Source organism: Podarcis raffonei, chromosome 2 (assembly GCF_027172205.1).
Source record: "Podarcis raffonei isolate rPodRaf1 chromosome 2, rPodRaf1.pri, whole genome shotgun sequence".
Lineage (NCBI taxonomy): Eukaryota > Metazoa > Chordata > Lepidosauria > Squamata > Lacertidae > Podarcis > Podarcis raffonei.
In genome coordinates, this window is record NC_070603.1 from 5,166,063 (window position 1) to 5,189,094 (window position 23,032).

The following is a 23,032-nucleotide window of genomic DNA, read 5'->3' on the forward strand; positions in this document are numbered from 1 at the left end:
CATCTAATTTCTGGTTCTTTTACAATCCCTTTCTTCTCCTAAATCAGCTGTCCTCTTTTATCCTCTTCCTTTCTATTCCCTGTTAATTTATCACTAACATCAAAGGTTAATAAATATTATCTCGCTTTCAGATTCCATCTGCCCTTTAGCCCTCAGACCTTCTTTTTCCTTCTTCTTCTGAACCTCTGTCTGGTGGACACTTGTCCTCAACATGAAAGGAGTTGCCGGTGGTGGCATTGGCCCAGTCCAAAGGCTATGGCACGGGTAGGGGCTGGGGCACGCAAGTGAGGAAGCCCTGGGCAGGCTGAGACATTGTGACCCCCCTGAAAGTGACCCAAAGCCAACAGCTTGGTCCTGGTCCAGCCCACTCTTTGAGAAGCACTGGTCTAGACTCCAGGTCACTGGTTCTCAAAGGGTGTAGCACATCACACTGGTGTGGCAGGAGAGGAGGGAAAGCATGGCGAGAGGAGTCAAGGACGACAATCAAAGAAACATTTCAGTGCAGTATAGTATGGATAATATTTTTTATATGTACAATCATACCTCGGGTTGAAGTAGCTTCAGGATGAATATTTTTGGGTTGCGCTCTGCGGCGACCCGGAAGTAACAGAGCGTGTTACTTCCAGGTTTCACGGCTCATGCATGCGCAGACGCTCAAAATGACGTCACGCACATTCGTGGAAGGAGCGAATCGCAACCCGCGCACACGCAGATGCATGGACGCAGAATGGATCCCCTTCGCATCCAGAGGTACCACTGTATTTACAGACTATTGATAGATTTCCGCCCCCCAAATCAAGAACTGCTAGGAGTTGTTTCTTTTGGTTTTCCAATACATTTCTTATCAATAAAAAAAATGGCGTGGCACATGAAATTTTTTATTGAAAGCGTGGCGCAGAGAAAAATGTTTGAGGATCACTGCTCTCTAGGTACACATGATGCAATACAGGACATGCTCTAGCATCCTTCTTATGAAGCATTCTGTTCAGGAACGTATCTGGGTTGCTGCAGGCAGCTAAGCCTAAAGGGCCAAGGAGTTGTAAAGGCCCATCTAAAGAAAGAAGAAAGAAGAAAGTGCTCACAAGATTTCTAGAGAAATGGAGGAATGGTTCCTGCCGAAACTTTCCTGGTAGGGAATTCCACAGGGGAAAGGTCAGTCCGTAGCGAAGGCCAGCCGAAACTTACAGCCTTCGTAAACCACCAGAAGTGTGCCATCGGAAAATCTCAGCGATCACAATGAAGCAGATCGTTCCTAAGGTGTTTTGGTCCCAAGATGTTTAGGCCTTTACAGATTATCACAAGGTTTGCTAGAGGCTTCTACATTATTGGGTTCCTGAAGCTTGGACTGTTATGGGGGCCCCATCACAACCAGCAAAGAGGTCTGGGTAATCACTGTTATCCTCTTCAATGGAGTTGTTCCACAACAGATCACATTTTAAAAAAACAAAACACACTACTACATCTCAGAGTTTGATTATAATTGTTTGCTGGATTATCTCACATGTTAAATCACTGGTCTGAATAAAACAAAAATGTATGTCTTTTTTATAATATTTTTTATTAGTTTTCTATTACAATCCAATAATAGCCTCATTATAAAAAATACCAATTTATAATACAATCATTCAAATTCCAAATTATATAATTTAGGTGGCCCTGCGTGCTAGATTTGATGGTTTGATGATTTTCTTTATTTCTGTGTTCCAAAATCTTATTAATTTCAATTACATTCCGGTCAAAATAATAATCCCTTATACAACAACTGCAATATTAATAACTTCCATTCATGTTGACACATTAAATGATTTGTAGAACTACAAGTGTTATGTCTATCTTTTCCCTGTTGCTGCTGTTCTCCATCATGCCTTGGGCGGAGCTGATATCTCATTGTAGTTTCAGAAATTTATCCATTGCTCCGCCCCGTGCTTCCTTGTTTACAACTTTAAGAACAGCTGCAAAAATCACCCTGTCCCAGTAAATAACCTGAACCTTATCAGTTCCTTGGCAAGATCGCAAACTTATTTTATCCTTTCGTCCGACTGAAGATAAATGAGCAATTATAGTTCCAATTAAATTAGATTCCAAGTCTTTTTAGTGTTATTCAGTTCACTTCGTAAATGATAAAGGATGGGAAACGGTCAGCTCTAAGTTTCCATTGTAAACCTTTCACAAAATAGAGCTTCGCTCCCTCCCCCCCCTTTTTTACAAACACAGTTCCATTTAATGTTGTATTCCAGCTCTATAATCCATTTTCATCCCTCCTTACTTGTACATATATAATTTGAATTAACGTTCAAGGGAGGTTTGCCAAATCATAAATACAGAGGAAGAAACTTCATATAAAGAAGCTGCAGGCTCCCCTCCCCCACACCGTATTTCGCACTGAGTGAAGTTTTCTCTCAGGTTCAAACATTAAAGACCTTGCAGCTGGTTCTGTTCTGCAGTTTATTATCTCATCTCTTCTAGCATGTGCCTGTACTTTAGTCCGAATTAAGCTCTAATTAGCAGAAGAACCTCTGCTTCTTAATGGCGGCGTAGGAGGGTTTTCAGCAGGGTAAGTACCTTTGCACTCAGCACCTCCCTGCCTCACGCTTTCCATTCTGGAGCGAGAGCCAGGTACAGATATGAACTGGGAGTGAAGCCCATTCCCTTCTGTCCCTGGGGGGAACTTGCAAGGATAATTACCCTCAATCATTCTTGTTTTTCCTTCGCCAACAATCTCCCGCTGTCGTCGGAGCTGCCTCCGGACTAAGGCAGACCGGAACTGGGAGCCGAAAAATGTATGTCTTTTAGTTTTCGAGTTGTGGAACCCGGATTGGATCATGTATACCCAAAAAATTAAGCAATGTGGACCAAAGGTGCTTCTGTGATTAGGGACCCTGAAACTTAAGTTTCATTCATTTCATAGTCTCTGACCTTCTCCCTGAATGTCCCATGATGTCAGCAGGCAAGGCATTGTGAGTGGAGTGATTCCCAACCACTTGGAGTGATTCTCAACCACTTTGGCTGAGCAATCGTATTCGTACGACTCTAGAGAAGCTTGTGTGCAACTAGGGAAATATGCTGAATGGCACGGGCCCAGTCAGAAAAAGAGATCAGGTGCTACTACTGCTTTGATGTACATCTGTGAAGGGGATTAGAAATGCGTTATTAAATAATTAAACGTGGAAATGGAGTTCAAAATGTGTTCCTTACTGACTGGAGCTGATCCTTCAAGATCTAATAGCATGATGATTCCTGACACTTGTGTTGGTTGGAGTGTTCTGACATGGAGCCACATTCATATTTTGCATATGGTACATGAAGGATGAAAGAATAAAGGCACGCATTTCCCACACAAAGTTGTTGCAACTAAAATGTCTACTTTATTGGTATCATCATTCAGCATACAAATGTGTTGTTGTTGACATCCAGATCCTACTAGCGTCCAAAAAGTCCTAAGAGACCGCCTAGAAGACGGTCTTGATTCACAGAGTCTTGGAGAGGATCATGCTCTGCAGGTATAGGATCTGGAATGAGAGTTGAAGACAGGATTGTTAGTTCCTTTCAGGGACACAGACTCCATGGATGTCCTGTGCCCTTAGCAGCTCTGCGCTGTCACAGCAAGCCTGCCTACTTAGTTGACTTACAGGAAAGTCTTGCACATCAAAGAAGATATTTCTAGAAGGTCTAAATGATTGTACCCTAGAGCAGTTGGTCATGGATGTGACCAGAAGGGTGGCAATTCTGGACATTCAGGACCTGGCGGAAGATGTGTTGTCAAGCCAGGAGGGAGCCATGCCCACAGTGCTATTAAACTAAACATACATGTTAATGGCCAATTGCCAAAAAAATCCAACACAGTCAAATTTGATTTCAAAAGATGAAACAACCAAAAATCACGGGATGGGCAAAGGTGGAAAAGCAAAGTTAGGAGGGTCAAATCAGTGATGGTCACCTACTTGGGTGGTTCTAATAGAGGATTAGATAAATTCATGGAGGACAAATCTATCATCTGCTACGAGTTAAATGCAACTGCAGGTGGGCAGATTACTGCTGCGCTCCTAGGATACTGTAGGCTTCCCAGGGGCATACAGCGGCAACTGTAGGAACAGGTTGCTGGACTGGAGGAGACTTTCTTTCTTTCATCTCATTTCTGGTTCTTTTACAATCCCTTTCTTCTCCTAGATCAGCTGTCCTCTTTTATCCCCTTCCTTTCTATTCCCTGTTTATTTATCACTAATATCAAAGGTTAATAAATATTATCTTGCTTTCAGATTCCCTTCTGGCCTTTAGCTCTCTCCTTTTTTAAAAAAAAAAAAATTATTAACAGGCCAATCACATCACATTATTCAAATCACATTGGTTCCGAATTATACAGCCAAATTTTAAATTTTTTGAGGGTACCCATATATCAAGCTCCGCACGAGTCCAAAATTCCGGATAAGTCCAGACATCACTTATTTTACTGCATTAATTAATCAGTTCTATCCAGTTCTATCCGGATAGTCCTTTATTACTTTCTTTCTCATCTTGTTGTAGTCATATATTCCTTTCTTTGCGATCTCTGATGATTCTCACAAGCAGACTGAAAGCTGGCGTCTCTGTGTGGGTTTTGTACTCTTCAAAAGCTATATCAGTCCAGGACAGCCTCTGTTTAACGCTTCCATAAACAAGGTTAATCTTCGGTCTGTCCTTTATTTTTCCAGGCTAGCCAAATAAATCAAATATGTCAGAGGGCTCTGTCAGGTCAATCTTTCAATTCCGACACTCCTTCTCTTTCCAACATTCCTGATTCTCCTCCCCCGTCCTTCTTTCTCCGGCAAGCCTGTCTTGGCGAGACGCCATTTTTTAACTGCGTCATAAAAAAATTCCACTTTCTCACCGTTCAAATCTTCTCTCCTGTTGTAATCCATCCCCACACAGTTCTTAAAATCCTGCTTATGATTCTTAAAAAACGCGACGATCTTGTTTCTTTCTGGGGTGGAGGGTTATTTTATCACATCATATAAAAGGAAAAAAAGGGTTTTTCCTCCACCCCCCCTTCGTTCCAAACATACAGTCTCTTAGTGGTGACGCATCAAAAGATTTACTTATCCATCCGTTGCTCCCGGTCACAGAGATCCATTACTCAGCAGCCTTATCGTCGAGCTTTACTTGATATATGTGTTTCAGCTTCATTTCCAATCATATGTTTCCAATTATAATTCCGAGCTGAAGCAACCAGCACACGCTAATTGGAATTGGCGTCAGGAAGAGCTGACTTCACCGAGGGCTCGTGCCAAGTGTTCGGCACCCCCATCTCTCGGATCAGGGGGTGCATTATGAACACCGCTGGCAAGACAGGGTCCCCCCACCTCCTGGGGGGAAGGGAAGGCTGCCTACTTCCCATAGCAGCCCCTGAATTACCTCGTATGGGTCAGAGAGATGTTATTGTCGGCCATCTTCCAACGCGCCACCTGGTGGCCCCCTCTGGCCTTTAGCTCTCAGACCTTCTTTTTCCTTCTTCTTCTGAACCTCTGTCTTCTTCTGAACCTCGACATGAAAGGAGTTGCTGGTGGTGGCATTGGCCCTGTCCAAAGGCTATGGCATGGGTGGGGGCTGGGGCACGCAAGTGAGGAAGCCCTGGGCAGGCTATGACATTGTGACCCATCTGAAAGTGACCCAAAGCCAACAGCTTGGTCCTGGCCCAGCTAACACTTTGAGGAGCACTGGTCTAGACTCCAGGTCACTGGTTCTCAAAGGGTGTAGCACATCACACTGGTGTGGCAGGAGAGGATGACAAGTGTGGCGAGAGGAGTCAAGGACGACAATCAAAGAAACATTTCAGTGCAGTATAGTATGGATAATTTTTAATATATGTATCTACAGACTATGGATAGATTCCCCCCCCCCTGAAAAACAAAAAAGATATCTCATTGTAGTTTCAGAAATTTATCCATTGCTCTGCCCCTTGCTTCCTTGTTTACAACTTTAAGAACAGCTGCAAAAATCACCCTGTTCCAATAAATAACCTGTTTTCAGCATTTTCCCTCTCAGCCTGGGAAGAAGTGTGGTCTGTTGAACTGCAGATGGCTCAGCAATGAACCTTATCAGTTCCTTGGCAAGATCGCAGATTTATTTTATCCTTTCGTCCGACTGAAGATAAATGAAGATAAAAAAAATAAATTAGATTCCAAGTCCTTTTAGCGTTATTCACTTCACTTTGTAAATACAGTGGTACCTCGGGTTACATACACTTCAGGTCACATATGCTTCAGGTTACAGACTCCGCTAACCCAGAAATAGTACCTCAGGTTAAGAACTTTGCTTCAGAATGAGAACAGAAATTGTGCTCCGGCAGAGCGGCAGCAGAGGGAGACCCCATTAGCTAAAGTGGTGCTTCAGATTAAGAACAGTTTCAGGTTAAGAACGGACCTCCGGAACGAATTAAGTACTTAACCCGAGGTATCACTGTAATAAAGGATGGGAAACAGTCAGCTCTAAGTTTCTTTTTTTTATATAAGATATTTATTAAGATTTTCAATTTTTTATACAAACAAAAAACAAACAAAAAGATTTTAAAAAAACATATAGTTCATAATACCAACTTTTCAATAACATATTTCTCTGACCTCCTCATACCTCCCCTTCTTGTATTCCATTTCAAATTATTTGTTCAGCAAATCCTTAACTTAAAGCATTACAGCTTATAGTATCGCCTTATTTTCTATCCAAACCTTTTCCCCCCCATATTCCTTTATATCATTACAGCTAGAAACCACTCAATTTCAATCCAACATCATTCAACATTCCTTAATTTTACAATATTTCTGTAAATAGTCCTTAATTTTTTTCCAATCTTCTTCTGCCGACTCTTCTCCCTGGTCACGGATTCTGCTAGTCATTTCTGCCAATCCCATACAGTCAATCAGTTTCATCTGCCATTCTTCCAGAGTGGGTAGATCTTGCGTCTTCCAATACTTTGCGATGAGTATTCTTGCTGCTGTAGTAGCATACATAAAGAAAGTTCTGTCCTTCTTTGGCACCACTTGGCCGGCCATGCCCAAGAGAAAGGCCTCTGGTTTCTTCAAGAAGGTATATTTAAATACCTTTTTCAATTCATTATATATCATTTCCCAGAAAGCCTTAATCCTAGGGCACGTCCACCAAAGGTGAAAGAATGTACCTTCAGTTTCCTTACATTTCCAACATTTAGTATCGGGCAAATGATAGATTTTTGCAAGCTTGACTGGGGTCATGTACCACCTATATATCATTTTCATAATATTCTCTCTTAAGGCATTACATGCCGTAAATTTAATCCTGGTGGTCCACAACTGTTCCCAGTCAGCAAACATAATATTATGTCCAACGTCTTGTGCCCACTTAATCATTACAGATTTAACCGTCTCATCCTGAGTGTTCCATTTCAGCAGCAAGTTATACATTTTTGACAAAGTCTTAGTTTTGGGTTCTAACAGTTCTGTTTCCAATTTAGATTTTTCCACCTGGAAGCCAACTTTCTTATCCGAATTGTAAACCTCCATTATCTGATAATAATGAAGCCAATCTCGCACTTTATCTTTTAATTTCTCAAAACTCTGCAATTTCAGTCTGTCCCCTTCTTGCTCCAAAATTTCCCAATATTTTGGCCATTTGGCCTCCATGTTAAGTTTTCTCTGAGCCTTAGCCTCCATTGGTGACAACCACCTTGGAGTTTTATTTTCCAATAGATCCTTATATCTAATCCAAACATTAAACAGTGCTCTCCTGACAATATGGTTTTTGAAAGCTTTATGTGCTTTAACCTTGTCGTATCACAAATATGCATGCCACCCAAATACATTGTTAAAACCTTCTAGATCCAAAATGTCTGTATTCTCAAGAAGCAGCCAGTCTTTCAACCAGCAGAATGCTGCTGATTCATAATAAAGTTTGAAGTCTGGCAGGGCAAATCCACCTCTTTCCACCTGGAAGTTAATATCTTAAATTTTATTCTAGGCTTCTTGCCCTGCCAGACAAACTTAGAAATGTCTTTCTGCCACTTCTTGAAACAGTCCATTTTGTCCAAAATTTGCAGTGTTTGAAACAAAAACAACATTCTAGGCAGTACATTCATCTTTATAGCTGCAATTCGACCCAACAAGGAAAGCTTCAAATTTGACCAAATTTCTAAATATTTTTTCACTTCAGCCCAACATTTTTCATAATTATCTTTAAACAAATTCCCATTTTTAGCTGTCATATTAATCCCCAGGTATTTCACTTTCTTAACCACAGTCAGTCCTGTTTCATTCTGAAACTTCTCTCTTTCAATCGGTGTTAAGTTTTTCTCAAGAACCTTAGTTTTTAACTTGTTCAATTTGAACCCTGCAACCTGACCAAATTCTTGAATTAATTCTAAAACTCTTTTGGTACTAGATTCTGGCTCCTGTAGTGTCAAAACTAGGTCATCTGCAAATGCTCTCAATTTATACTGTTTAGCTCCGACCTGTATACCTTTAACCATCCGGTCCCTTCTGATCATATTCAGCAAGACCTCCAGGACCGATATAAAGAGCAAAGGGGAAATTGGGCATCCCTGTCGTGTCCCTTTTTCTATCTTAAATTGTTCTGTAACCACATTATTTACAATTAGTTTAGCCATTTGTTCTGAATATATTGCACCTATACCATTCTCAAAACCATGGCCTACCCCCATACCCTGTAGGTTCTTTTTCATAAAACTCCAAGAAATATTGTCAAAGGCTTTCTCCGCGTCCACGAATATCAAAACTGCTTTAGTATTTATGTTCACTTCTAGCTTTTCCAAAATGTCAATTATATTCCTCAAGTTATCAGAAAGATGTCTTCCCGGAAGAAAGCCTGCTTGGTCCTTATGAATCTCCTCAATCAATACTTTTTTCAATCTCTTAGCCAAAATGTCAGCAAAGATTTTGTAATCCACATTTAATAAGGATATGGGACGGTAGTTCCTAAGTTGAGTCTTTTCAGTCTCTGTTTTTGGTATTAGTGTAATATAGGCCTCTTTCCACGATTCTGCTGCCCTCTTCCCTTCCAAGATTTCATTGCAGACTTCCTTCAATGGTTGTAATAGCCACTCTTTCAAAAATCTGTAATAGCTGGAAGTCAACCCATCCGGTCCTGGAGACTTGCCTACTTGCATATTTTGAATGGCACCTTCTATCTCCTGGTCAGTTATCTTACAGTTCAACATAAATTTACATTCTTGTGAATTTTTTTGTAATCCATTTATCTTCAAAAATCGGTCTATGTCCATTTCGTTCTGTGGCCCTTGTGCATATAATTGTTTAAAATACTTCTGGAAGCAGTTTCTAATCTCAATTGGATTAATGTATATCTTTTCCTTCTACTTCTAGATTTGTAATAGTATTTAATTTTTGTCTTTTTTTCAGTTGCCAAGCTAGTAGTTTCCCACATTTGTTCGCTGATTCAAATGTCTTCTGTCTCATTTGTTTAATTTTCCATTCTATTTCCTGATTCATCAATTCCATGTATTGTACCTGAAATAACTTTATTTCTTTCAAGATCTCCTGTGACTTTGGCTTTACTCTCAGTTTTTTCTCTCCTTCTTTTATTTTCTCCAGTATTTTATCCTTTTTCTCATTTCGGCTTCTCTTCTTTATTGCATTCTGTTGAATCAGGAACCCTCTCATCACGGCTTTACTGGCATCCCAGATTACTCTTTTTTCAACATTAGTAGTCATGTTTATTTCAAAATAATCTCTCAAAGTTTTTTGGGCCTTTTTGTATACTTCTTCATCTCTAAATAGAGTGTCATTCATCCTCCATCTAAAGGAACCGGGTGTTATTTGCTTCATCTCCATCTTTACAGCATTATGGTCTGAGCAAGTTTTAGGGCAGATTTCCACTTTCTTTATCTTTGGTGCCATTCCTCTAGTAATCCAGATTTGGTCAATTCTAGTCCAAGTCATTTTAGCTTCAGAGAAGAAAGTTCCCTCTCTCCCTAGGGGGTTCTTAGTTCTCCAAATGTCAATCAAGTCCATATTGTCAGTCAGTTCAAAAAAAGTCTTTGGTAATCTACCATCTTTGGTGATTACCTGTCTTTGTGCCTTGTCCATATTTGTAGAAACTCCATTCATATCCCCCATCAAGATTATATTATAGTCCATATAGTCCAGAAGAACCTCATGCAACTTCTTAAAAAATTCAGATTTCCCCTCGTTCGGTGCATACACCCCTACAATCAGAAATTTCTCTCCTTGAAGTTGAATTTCAATAGCCAAATATCTTCCTTGTTCATCCTTAAAGATTTGTTTCGGTGAAAGTTTCTCCTTTGCATATATCACCACTCCTCTTTTTTTAACCTTATCAGATGAAATAAATTATTGTCCCAATCTCTTATTGATAAGTATTTTCCTGTGTAGCCTCATTACATGTGTTTCCTGTAGACAGATCAAGTCCAATTGTTCTTTTCTTAATATGTGAAAAACACTTTTCCTCTTTCGAGGGGAATTAAGTCCATTACAATTCCAACTTAGAAGTTGCAGAGCCATAATGAGTTACTTACTCTTCCCTCCAACTGCACCAAGTTGTTGTTCTTCTTCTGTCGGTGGTGTATCTTTCCCTGGTTCAGGAAGTCCAAATGATAAGTTTGCTATGTGCCTGTGATGGGATGGTGAGCTGCTTGTGCGTAAAATCCTAGTCCCTCAGAGTTTGGCTAAGTCCACAAACCTCTGTCTGTGACGGAGCGCCTTAAGCATGGCTCCATCAGTCGCTCGTTGAATCGGACAGTGGGCATTTATGGAACTTCTTCCAGCATAAAAGCTCCTTAACGGAAACGCGTCTTCTGGACTCTCGGCGTGACAGTTTCCGGCGAGGAGTGGGTGTCCCTACAGGAGGTCCTGAAACCTCCCCACTGTTTTCGCTTGAAGTGTCTCTGAGCCCTCCCTCCGACACACTTTCCCTTGGAACTCCACTTCTCCCCCTGCTGGTCCCCTCCTCAGCTGAATGGTCTCTCTCACCCTTCGTGAGCCCTTTCACCTCCTGCGTCTCAGATGGCAGTTCCCTGACATCCACCTCCCCTCCAGGGCCCCCTTCACCCCCTTCCCTCCCCTCCTCTGCGGGAGGTGAGGGAGCAAAACCCCTGAAGGAACCTCCCTCATCTTCCGAAGTTTCGAACACTTCCCTCCACCTCTTGCTGTTTCCGGTTTCCAAGTACTCCTCCTCATCGGAGTCTGTTCCTCCTTCCAACTCCGATTCCCTGAATCCTTCCAGTTCCTCCTCATCGTCGGTGGTGCCAAAGTACTCCCTCCGGAACCTCGCTACTGGCTGAGGTTTCCTGGGGAACCTTTGGTGGAACGTTTCGATCAAGATCTCGTCACGGACCTCCTCTGCCGTCACCCAGGTGTTTTCCGACTCCGGTTCCCCTTCCCACGCGACCAAATACTCCACCTGATTACCCTTCCACCTGGAGTCGATGATTTCTGCCACATGGTTGCTGCTTTCCCTTTCTTCTATGGCTGGCCCCCATGTGGATACCCCTTCACCTTCCCCCCTATATGGTGACAGTAATGACCTGTGGAATACTGGGTGCAGTTTCATGTGGTTCGGTAACCGGAGTCTGAAAGCCACTGGGTTGACCTGTTGGATGACCTCAAATGGTCCCAATCTTTTGGGTCTCAATTTCTTGCAACCCCCCTTGAACGGCAACCCTTGGGTTGATAGCCAGACCTGACTCCCCACCCTAATGGTTTCACCTTCCCTTCTGCTCTTGTCTGCCTGCCTCTTATATTCTTCTTTGGCCCTTTCTAAGTTGAGTTGGAGTTGACGATGGATCGCTTCCATTTCTTCTACAAAATGTTCAGCGGCCGGGACACTCCATCTCTCCCCTCCTCCCCCTGGAAACGCCCTGGGGTGACACCCATAATTAGCCAAAAAGGGGCTCATCCCGGTGGACACATTCTCTGCATTATTGTAAGCAAATTCCGCTAGCGCCAACTTTTCGACCCAATCGTTCTCTCTGTCATTGACATAACACCTCAGGTATTGTTGAAGGATACTGTTTGCCCTCTCCGCCTGCCCATTGGTCTCAGGGTGCCTGGCAGTCGAAAAGTTGACCTCTACGTGCAACAAGCTCATAAGTTTCCTCCAGAATCTGGACGTGAACTGTTTCCCTCTGTCGGAGACCACCCTCAAGGGGGCGCCATGCAGCCTAAAAATATGTTCTACAAACAATTTCGCTGTCTCTTCCGCCGTGACTGCATGTGAGCAAGCTACAAAGTGACCCATCTTAGTTAACAGGTCTACTACGACTAGTATGGTGGTTTTCCCCTGGGATTTAGGCAGATCAGTCATAAAATCTATCGATACCGCCTCCCACGGTCGTTCTGGTGTGGGTAACGGTTCTAATAACCCCGCTGGTGCCCGCCTTTCTCCTTTGGCTCTCTGGCATTGGTCACACCTTCTCACATACTCCCGTACATCCTCCCTCACCTTGGGCCACCAAAACTCCCTGGTCACCAACCACATGGTCTTGTGTTGCCCAAAATGCCCCGCTGTGGGATTGTCGTGCAGCTGTTTGAGTACTCTCCCCCTCAATTCCCCTTCGGGTATATATAGTGCCCCTTTGTAATACAATGCCCCGTTTCTTTCTTCAAAACCTCCGGGGTTTTCTCCCTCTCTCCTTAAACCTCTGAGCTTATCCTGGGCGTATTCATCATTTACCGTTCCCTCTACCAGTTCTCTTTGCCCCACCCAGGCCGCCCCACACACCCAGTGGTCCTCTGGGATAATATGTCTCTCTTCAGGCGCTCCCTCCCCCTCCAAATATTCAGGTTTGCGAGAGAGAGCGTCCGCTCTGATGTTTTCTGGACCTGGCACATAGCAGATTTCAAAATGGAATTTGGAGAACTCCTGGGCCCATCTCACTTGTCGTTGGTTGAGCACTCGTGCCATTCTCCAATACTCCAAATTCTTGTGGTCCGTACACACTTGCACCTTATGCTGTGCGCCAATTAGTAAATGTCTCCATCTCCGGAACGCTTCGTGAATGGCGAGTAGTTCTCGGTCATATACGGTGTAGTTCCTCTCGGATTTGTTCAGCTTACGCGAAAAGAAGGCACACGGTCTCCATTCCGACTTATTGCTCCCTGGCTGAAGCAGCACCGCCCCCACCGCCCGGTCTGAGGCATCAGTTTCCACTCTCATGGGTTTTTGTAAATCCACATGCAGGAGCTGTTCTTCCGAAGCGAATGCCCTTTTCAATTCCTCAAATGCTTGCTCCGCCTCCGCCGTCCAAACGAATTTCTTCTTGCTGCTTAGACAGTCCGTGATGGGAGCCGTTAAGTGGGCAAAGTTCTTGATGAATTTACGGTAAAAGTTCCCAAACCCTAAGAACCTTTGCACATCCTTTTTCGTTTTCGGTGTCTTCCATTCCAGCACCGCCTGGACCTTGCCTGGATCCATGGCTAATCCCTTGTCTGATAAGCGGTACCCCAGGAATTCCACCTCCTTGGTGTGAAACTGACACTTCTCCAATTTCACCCACAGCTGGTTTGCTTGTAGCTGGCTCAGCACTTCCCTGACATCCTTTACATGCTGCTCCTCATTCTCTGAATATATCAGCACGTCATCGAGGAAGGCCACGCAATTCTTGTAGAGCAAAGGTCCCAGGACATGGTTCATGAGCGATTGAAAACAGGCGGAGCCTGATTGCAATCCGAATGGCATAACGAGATATTCAAAAGCCCCCAAAGGCGTGAACATGGTGGTTTTCCATTCATCCCCTTTCTTTATTCGTATCAGGTTGTATGCCCCTCTCAGGTCCAGTTTCGTGAATATCTTTCCCTTCCTCACCCTGGTCAAAATGTCATCAATCCTGGGCATGGGGAAAGTCACTGGTTCTGACACGGCATTTAGCCGCCGGTAGTCCACTACAAGCCTGGGTTTAACCGTGTTTTTTTTGTCCACAAAAAACACTGGGCTCCCCCCCACCGCTCTGGACTCTCTGATGAAGCCCCTCTTCAGGTTTTTATCAATAAACTCCCTTAACTCCTGCATTTCCCTGTCTGACATGGCGTACAGCTTGCCCACGGGGAGCTGGGCCCCAGGGACCAGGTTAATTTGGCAGTCAAAGTCTCTATGCGGTGGTAGTTTATCTGCTTCCCTTTCGCTGAAGACCTTGCTTAGGTCAGCGTATTGTTTGGGCACCTTCCCTTTGTCCGCCACTTCCGTCCCTGCTAGAAAGGCTTTTGCCCCTTCTGCCACCTTTCCCTCTCTGCAGTGTTCCAGGCAATGTGCTGACCCAAAGGAGACCACTCTCTGATGCCAGCCCACTAGCGGGTCATGCAACGCTAGCCAGCTCATTCCCAAAATGACGGGAGCCCCTCCCAGGGTGGCCACATTGAACGCTATCCTTTCGGTGTGCCTGGCCACCCTCATAACCATTGGGACGGTCTGTAGGCTAACTTCTCCTCCCAACAGCTCCCTCCCATCGATCGTGGTCACCTGCAGGGGGTTGCTTAAAGGGGGTGTCTGTATCTGGTGTTCAGCTGCAAACTCCTTACTCATAAAATTACAGGAGCTGCCTGAGTCCAACAGCGCCTTTGTCTTTAGTGGGTATCCGTTTGCCAGCTCTAGCAACACCTCTATTACTAGGGCTGGTCTTGGAGGTTCCGGAGTGGGCACTTTTACTGCTCCTTGGCCTGGCTGCAGTGCCCTGACGGTGGCAGCCAGGCGTTGGCTTTTACTGGCTCCTGGACTCCCTCCTCCTTCCCCCCAACAGCTCCTGCCATCCCTTGCCATTCCTTTCTTTGCGGGCAGACTCTGGCAAAGTGACCTGGCTGCTGGCAGAGATAACATTTCTTGGCGCTCTTTCCCTCCTTCTTCCTCCCTTCACTGGGATTTGAAACTGCGCGCGCGCGCGCTGTTCCAACTTCCATCGGCTCTCCTGGCGGGAAACTTGGCTCTGGAATCTCTGGAATGCGGAAATCCCTCCAACGCTCTCCTTTCCCCTCCCGCTTCTCCAAGGCTCTTGCCTCCTGGCGCGCTCCAATGGTCAGCGCTGATTTGGTCAGCTGGTCCATAGACTCCGCCCTGGGCGCCCGGGAAAGTTCGTCTTTCACCGCCGAAGAAAGCCCTTCTTCAAAGAGCATTTGAATGGGTTCCGCCGATAGGTCCCATCCCAATTTATGTATCAACATTGTAAACTCAGTCCAGTACTCACGAACCGATCGGCTCCCCTGTTTGCAAGCCATCAATTGTCTGCGCACCAGTCCCTGTTCAATCTCGCTGGAAAACATCAAATCCATGGCGCGAAAAAACTTCCTCGTGTCCTTCAGCATTTCACTATTCCCTGCCATCAGGGGTCTAACCCAGTCTCTCGCCCCCCCTTCGAGATGGCCAATCACAAACGCCACTCGCGATGCCTCGTCGGGAAAGTCGTTAAACTGCAGTTCGAGAGCATACTGCATCTCTGTCCTAAAGGCTTGGTAGTTCCTGGGGTCCCCCCCAAACTTCTGCACCAATCCTGGCATCTTTCTTGCTAGTGTAGCGCCCTTTGCCTTTTCTGCATCCTGCGCCCTCCTTTCTTCTAGCCTCGCCGTTTGCAGTGCTAGCTGGACTTCCAACACCCTGTACCTTTCTTCCAGGCTTGGACCCTCTCCAGCTCCTCCTGCTCCCCCGGCTCCGGCTGGGTTGCTCATGATGCCTCTCTGCACAAGCTGCTTTCAGGGACTGTCCGATTGCTGTGATGGGATGGTGAGCTGCTTGTGCGTAAAATCCTAGTCCCTCAGAGTTTGGCTAAGTCCACAAACCTCTGTCTGTGACGGAGCGCCTTAAGCATGGCTCCATCAGTCGCTCGTTGAATCGGACAGTGGGCGTTTACGGAACTTCTTCCAGCATAAAAGCTCCTTAACGGAAACGCGTCTTCTGGACTCTCGGCGTGACAGTTTCCGGCGAGGAGTGGGTGTCCCTACAGGAGGTCCTGAAACCTCCCCACTGTTTTCGCTTGAAGTGTCTCTGAGCCCTCCCTCCGACACACTTTCCCTTGGAACTCCACTTCTCCCCCTGCTGGTCCCCTCCTCAGCTGAATGGTCTCTCTCACCCTCCGTGAGCCCTTTCACCTCCTGCGTCTCAGATGGCAGTTCCCTGACAGTGCCCAATCCCTTTTTCTGTTGCAGTTGGCTCCTCTCCAGCTTCCGCTTCTTTCTGTAGGTCCTCCTCGTGGTCGTTCAAAAATTTGTCTTTATCATTCACTGTCCTTATTCTTATTTTTCTTCCTTTGAATTTGAAAGATAGGCCTTGGGGGAATTCCCATCTAAAAAGAATTCTCTTTCTTCTCAACAGGCCCACAAGATCTCTGTAGTGGGCCCTAACATCCAGTATAAGTTTAGGTATGTCCTTGAAGATCTCCACAAAAGAATCTTCAATTTCCAAGGCTCTTTGATATTGTAGATTCAAAATTTTGTCTCTTTCTTCTTTTGTTCTTAAAGTAATCAGACAGTCCCTTGCTCTGTTCTTTCTTTGTCTTCTACCAATCCTGAATGCACTCACTATCTTAAATTCTTCCTTCCCCAGGTCTTTTTGCCAAAAGTCTGTAAATTCCTTTGTAAGGTAGTCCTCCAAGTTGTCTTTCTCCCTTTCCGGTACTGCCCTGAGTCTTAAATTCCTCTCTTTCCCTTGCAATTCGATCATAGACAATGTCAGATCATGGTCCTCAAGTTTCTTATATACCGGTGGTATCTTCTCCTGGGCAGCAGTTGCAATCTCCTTAGCTTCCTCAGCTAACTTCCGAGACGAGGCTGATTTCTCCAGTAATTTTTCAATGGTCTGTGTGTTGGAATTAACTTTCTTTCCCAGTTCATTTATACTTGTAGTGTTCAAATCAATTTTTACTGAGGCCTCAGCTACTTGTTTGTTTGTCTCCGCCACCTGTTTATTTGTCTCTGCAACCTGTTTAGCTAGATTTTCCAGAGATGCATTAATTTTACTGAGTGCCTGGGCCAGTAGGTCTTGTGATGACATAGCCTTTGGCTTTAGTTGCGAAGCCGCAGCTCCTACTGAACTTACTGCTCCGGATGTTGAGGCCCTTCTCTGCTGAGCGATATCTGTTTTGTATTGTCTACCAGACCTGAGAGTCTTTTCCTGCATCTGCTCTATCTTCCCCTTCTCATCTGCCATAGCACTTCCATAAACAGTCCAAGGTCAGTCTCACGCCTAGTCACTTTGTTATGAGAAGGAATTTTCCAGGCTCAGTTGTTTAGTGGCTTGGTACTTGCTACAACATAATCTCCTCTAGGGGGACACACTTCCAACTTCAATTGCAACAAATATAGTCCTTATAGATCCCCTTTGTTCCTTAAAAGAACACAGTTTCAGTCAAAAGTTACTTTTTAGTCCAAATCCGTTCTGAAAGCAATTGTATCCTTACACAGAGTATCAATATTCTTTACCCTTAACACTTTGACAGCTGTCAAACACAGTCCGTTCCCAGGTTTTAGAGGCAGCAGATAAAACTTTACTTTTCTCTATCCTTGCAGGTAGTTAATGCTCAAAATTCTCCCCTCCACCCCTGCAAACAGGAGGGGGATACTTCTTTTTTGGTGGTGAATTTGAGATCTTTAAAAGACGTCTTTCAGAGTTACAGCTTTACAATCTCTTTGCTTTGCTCTATCTACAAGCCGGGAGAAGCAGACTTCCTGTTTATACTTCTCCCGTTTCGGTACCTAATTAAATCGCTTTTTCTTTAATTTTAATTTCTTGCTCCTACTCACGGGTAGTTGCTTTTAGTCCCAATTGTCCAGAAAGGAATTGGCGCTCTCCGACCATGGCTTGCGGCTTCACCCCGCGAAGAGGGTAGACTCTCAGCTCCGCGCCGCTCACCCCCGCTCCGTTCAGAAGCCTTTAAAAAGGCTCCTTTGCAGTCGGGGGGGCGCAAATGGAGCCCGACGAGTCTCCAAGCTCACAGGCTTCACCGCCTGTGATTTCTTCGGGTCTCCGCTTCGCCGCAGCGGCCAGACCCAAGCTTCGCGGAGCCGGTTCCCTCCGGAGCTCAGAGGGAACCCGCCATTAGTCGCTGGCGCCGACCGGAAGTCCCTAGTCAGCTCTAAGTTTCCATCATAAACCTTTTGCAAAATAGAGCTTCGCTACCTTTTCCCTTTTTTTTTTACGCACACAGTTCCATTTAATGTTGTATTCCATATCTATAATCCAGTTTCATTCCTCCTTACTTGTACATATATAATTCGAATTAACATTCAAGGGAGGTTTGCCGAATCATAAATACAGAGGAAGAAACTTCATATAAAGAAGCTGCGGGTTCCCTTCCCCCACACTGTCTTTTGCACCGAATGAAGTTTTCTCTCAGGTTCTGACCTTAACGACCTTGCAGCTGGTTCTGTTCCGCAGTTTATTATCTCATCTCTTCTAGCACACACCAGTACATTAGTCCGAATTAAGCTCTATTTAGCAGGAGAACCTCTGCTTATTAATGGCGGCGTAGGAGGGTTTTCAGCAGGGTAAGTACTTTTGCACTCAGCACCTCCCTGCTTCCTGCTTTCCATTCTGGAGCGAGAGCCAGGTACTGATATGAACTGCGAGTGAAGTCCATTCCCCTCTGTCCCTGGGGGGAACTTGCAGGGATAATTACCCTCAATCATTCTTGTTTTTCCTTTGCCAACGATCTCCCGCTGTCGTGGGAGCTGCCTCCGCTAAGGCAGACCGGAACTGGGAGCCGAAAAATGTATGTCTTTTAGTTTTTGAGTTGTGTGACTCAGATTGGGTCTAGTATACCCAAAAAATTAAGCAATGTGGACCAAAGGTTCTTCTGTGATTAGGTAAAGGTAAAGGTACCCCTGCCCGTACGGGCCAGTCGTGTCCGACTCTAGGGTTGTGCGCCCATCTCACTTAAGAGCCCGGGGGCCAGCGCTGTCCGGACCCACTTCCGGGTCATGTGGCCAGCGTGACAAAGCTGCTCTGGCGAGCCAGCACCAGCGCAGCACACGGAAACGCTGTTTACCTTCCCGCTAGAAAGCGGTAGCTATTTATCTACTTGCACTTTAAGGGGTGCTTTCGAACTGCTAGGTGGGCAGGAGCTGGGACCGAAGACGGGAACTCAGCCCGCCGCGGGGATTCGAACCCCTGACCATGCAATCGGCAAGCCCTAGGCGCTGAGGTTTTACCCTCAGCGCCACCCGCGTCCCACTCTTCTGTGATTAGGGGCCCTGAAACTTAAGTTTCATTCATTTCATAGTCTCTGGCCTTCTCCCTGAATGTCCCATGATGTCAGCAGGCAAGGCATTGTGAGCCCATGGAGTGATTTGCTCCCTCACCCTTCCCTCCCTGAGCTGGCTGTGATACCCAGGCAGAGAATGACACACACACACACACACACACACACACAGGTGTCTCTAAGGCCAGACAGCTCCCTCCTTCCCTGCTGGCACCTGATGTCAGGGGGTAGGCATTTTTGTGGCCTCACTTAGTCAGCCTCCCCACGGCACTCGGGCACTGGGTTCTATCATATGCCTCTGCACCACTACCACTGGACAACGAGGAGGAGACTGAAAGACAATGGCGCCATTTAGCTTTCCCGCTAAACACACTCCACCCTTCAGTTTTCCTCTGGCTAAATCTATTTCTTTTTAATGCCTTAAACAAGTCACCGTGTATTTAGGTTGGGCTGCATTGAGGATAAAGACACTGAGTTTGAGACCCAATTACTCCATTAGACTTCAGTTGCTGTATCATCTAACCCAGGGGTCTGCAACCTTTAAGACAGAAAGAGCCACTTGGATCCGTTTCCGAAGAAGAAAAAACTGGGAGCCGCAAAACCATTGCGACATTTAAAACAAATATAACACTGCATATATTGTTTCATACCTTAATGTCCGATCTGACAGCGGGCGGGAAGGTGACGTGGGGACGGTGCGTGACTTACGCACGCACCGCCCCGATGTGATGTCACAGCCAGTACAGCGACCACCACAGTGGGGAGTGTCAGGGCGCACAATGCGCCTCCTCCCCTCGCTAGTATCCGCCCCGGAGCCGCGGCAAAGGTGTAAAAGAGCCACATGCGGCTCCGGAGCCGCGGGTTGCAGACCCCTGAACTAACCAAATTTGATTCTCATCTAATCAATCTAAGTGCTTGGTTTTAATAATAAACAGGACCAGAAACAGCATATGGTGAGGCTTTAGGGAATATTCCAGAAATGGTACCTCAGAAGGGTTGAGTATGGTTATGCATGTAAAGAAGAGACACATTATTTTTCACCACTGTGCCACACCTGGAAAAATATGGTGAAATGAGTCCCATGTTTTTAGTGGACGAGGTTTGCACACACAATCAAAATGTGAAAAGGCAGCACCCACTTTGGCTGAGCAAACGTATTCGTACGACTCTAGGGAGGCTTGTGTGCAACTAGGGAAATATGCTGAATGGCACGGGCCCAGTCAGAAAAAGAGATCAGGTGCTACTACTGCTTTGATGTACATCTGTGAAGGTGGGGATTAGAAATGCGTTATTAAATAATTAAACATGGAAATGTAGTTCAAAATGTGTTCCTTACTGACTGGAGCTGATCCTTCAAGATCTAATAGCATGATGATTCCTGACACTTGTGTTGGTTGGAGTGTTCTGACATGGAGCCACATTCATATTTTGCATATGGTACATGAAGGATGAAAGAATAAAGGCACGCATTTCCCACACAAAGTTGTTGCAACTAAAATGTCTACTTTATTGGTATCATCATGCAGCATACAAATGTGTTATTGTTGACATCCAGATCCTACTAGCGTCTAAGACGACAAGTTCTATGAGACCGCCTAGACGGTCTTGATTCACAAAGTCTTCGAGAGAATCAAGGTCTGAAGGTATAGGATCTGGAATGAGAGTTGAAGACAGGATTGTTAGTTCCTTTCAGGGACACAGACTCCATGGATGTCCTGTGCCCTTAGCAGCTCTGCACTGTCACAGCAAGCCTGCCTTGTTAGTTTACTTAAAGGAAGGTCTTGCACATCAAAGAGGGTATTTCTAGAAAGTCTAAATGATTGTACCCTAGAAGAGTTGGTCATGGAAGTGACCAGAAGGGTGGCAATTCTGGACATTCAGGACCTGGTGGAAGATGTGTTGTCAAGCCAGGAGGGAGCAGTGCCCACAGTGCTATTAAACTAAACATACATGTTAATGGCCAATTGCCAAAAAAATCCAACACAGTCAAATTTGATTTCAAAAGATGAAACAACCAAAAATCACGGGATGGGCAAAGGTGGAAAAGCAAAGTTAGGAGGGTCAAATCAGTGATGGTCACCTACTTGGGTGGTTCTAATAGAGGATTAGATAAATTCATGGAGGACAAATCTATCATCTGCTACGAGTTAAATGCAACTGCAGGTGGACAGATTACTGCTGCGCTCCTAGGATATTGTAGGCTTCCCAGGGGCATACAGCGGCAACTGTGGGAACAGGTTGCTGGACTGGATGAGACGTTGGTCTGATCCAGCCCGTTCAGCTTATGTTCGTAGGGAAGGGTAGGAAACGGAGGCAAACAGTTTTGCTGATCAACAGTGGTTCCCATTTTGAATGCCAAGATACTCACCAGTCCCGTGTTCACATTCATATGGTCCTAGAGGGAGAAATTAGGAAAGCGTGAGACCTCCTTCCAGTCATTGGCAGCCTAGGTTGGCTGAAGTTATTCTACTGCCCTGTTTACTTAAACCTCAGGAAAATTCATCAGAATTGGGAGCCAATTTCTCCTATTAAATACGTTTTCCTAATCCTTCCATCAGTAAAAAGGATAAATGAGTGTCAACTACTTACGTGCGGACACCATGGCAAAAGCAACCCAAACAACCAAAAGGAGGACCCAGAATTTCATGATGATCACCGAAGAGGAGAGGAAGATTCTCAAGATTCTTGGAGGGACGTCACAAACTGACGGTTCACCTGGATCCAACTTCTCTTTCTTATAAAGGCACAACCTTCCAATCAAATGTGTTGGCTGAGCTGATGCGGTTTTGGAGCCTTGAACGGATTAGCTAGTAAGCAACCTTTGTCTGTGAAAACACCCCCTGGTGCAAATAAACAAGACAGCATGTGATGCTCTGTGCAATGTGCCATGGGCTATGTGCCCTTTCTTAGGATTAAGTCTTGGTTTTTAACTGCCACTGGATTCAATCTCCGCCTCGCTTCCAAGGAGGGAGCCTTAGATAAACTAGAGCCAACAGCAACCCAAGTGTTTGTGAAAGTGCTCAAACTCCTTCACAGACTGCCAGCTGGGAATGTGGCCTTCCACCTGACATAGCAGAATTTGAGGATCGAAGTGGAGAAGGCCTTTCCTTTTTCCCTTCCTACCACCACATGCTTTTCAAAGTTGTTTTTACGCATGTTCTGTAATTTCTTCTCCCATTCTTCTTTCCACCGTCAACTTGTGCCTTATTCCCTTCCTCAAAATTTGTCACTTTCATCTCATTTATGGTTCTTCTACCCTCCTTAATTGTTGGACGGTATGTATCATGTTCCTTTGCACCACTACTGTTAGACTTGATGAAGAGGAGACTAAAAGAGAACAGCAGTTTTAAACCAACAATTGTTGTTGTTGGTCAGTCGTTTAGTCATGTCCGACTCTTCGTGACCCCATGGACCAGAGCACGCCAGGCAATTCTGTCCTCCACTGCCTCCCGCAGTTTGCTCAAACTCATGCTGGTAGCTTCAAGAACACCATCCAACCATCTCATCCTCTGTCGTCCCCTTCTCCTTGTGCCCTCCATCTTTCCCAACATCAGGGTCTTTTCCAGGGAGTCTTCTCTTCTCATGAGGTGGCCAAAGTATTGGAGCCTCAGCTTCACGATCTGTCCTTCCAGTGAGCACTCAGGGCTGATTTCGTTAAGAATGGATATGTTTGATCTTCTTGCAATCCATGGGACTCTCAAGAGTCTCCTCCAGCACCATAATTCAAAAGCATCAATTCTTCGGTGATCAGCCTTCTTTATGGTCCAGCTCTCACTTCCATACATCACTACTGGGAAAACCATAGCTTTTACTATACGGACCTTTGTTGGCAAGGTGATGTCTCTACTTTTTAAGATG

General features: G+C 45.1%; 1 long non-coding RNA gene across 1 annotated transcript; it reads right to left on the reverse strand.

The window, feature by feature from the left end:
* Positions 1 to 3,342: 3,342 nt before the first annotated feature.
* On the reverse strand, positions 3,343 to 21,994 carry LOC128404949 (uncharacterized). Its single transcript, XR_008328203.1, has 3 exons — positions 21,764 to 21,994; positions 21,543 to 21,569; positions 3,343 to 3,509 (listed from the first exon to the last, which is right to left on the reverse strand). It is a non-coding gene; the product is annotated as an uncharacterized LOC128404949 (long non-coding RNA).
* Between the last annotated feature and the right edge of the window lie 1,038 nt (positions 21,995 to 23,032).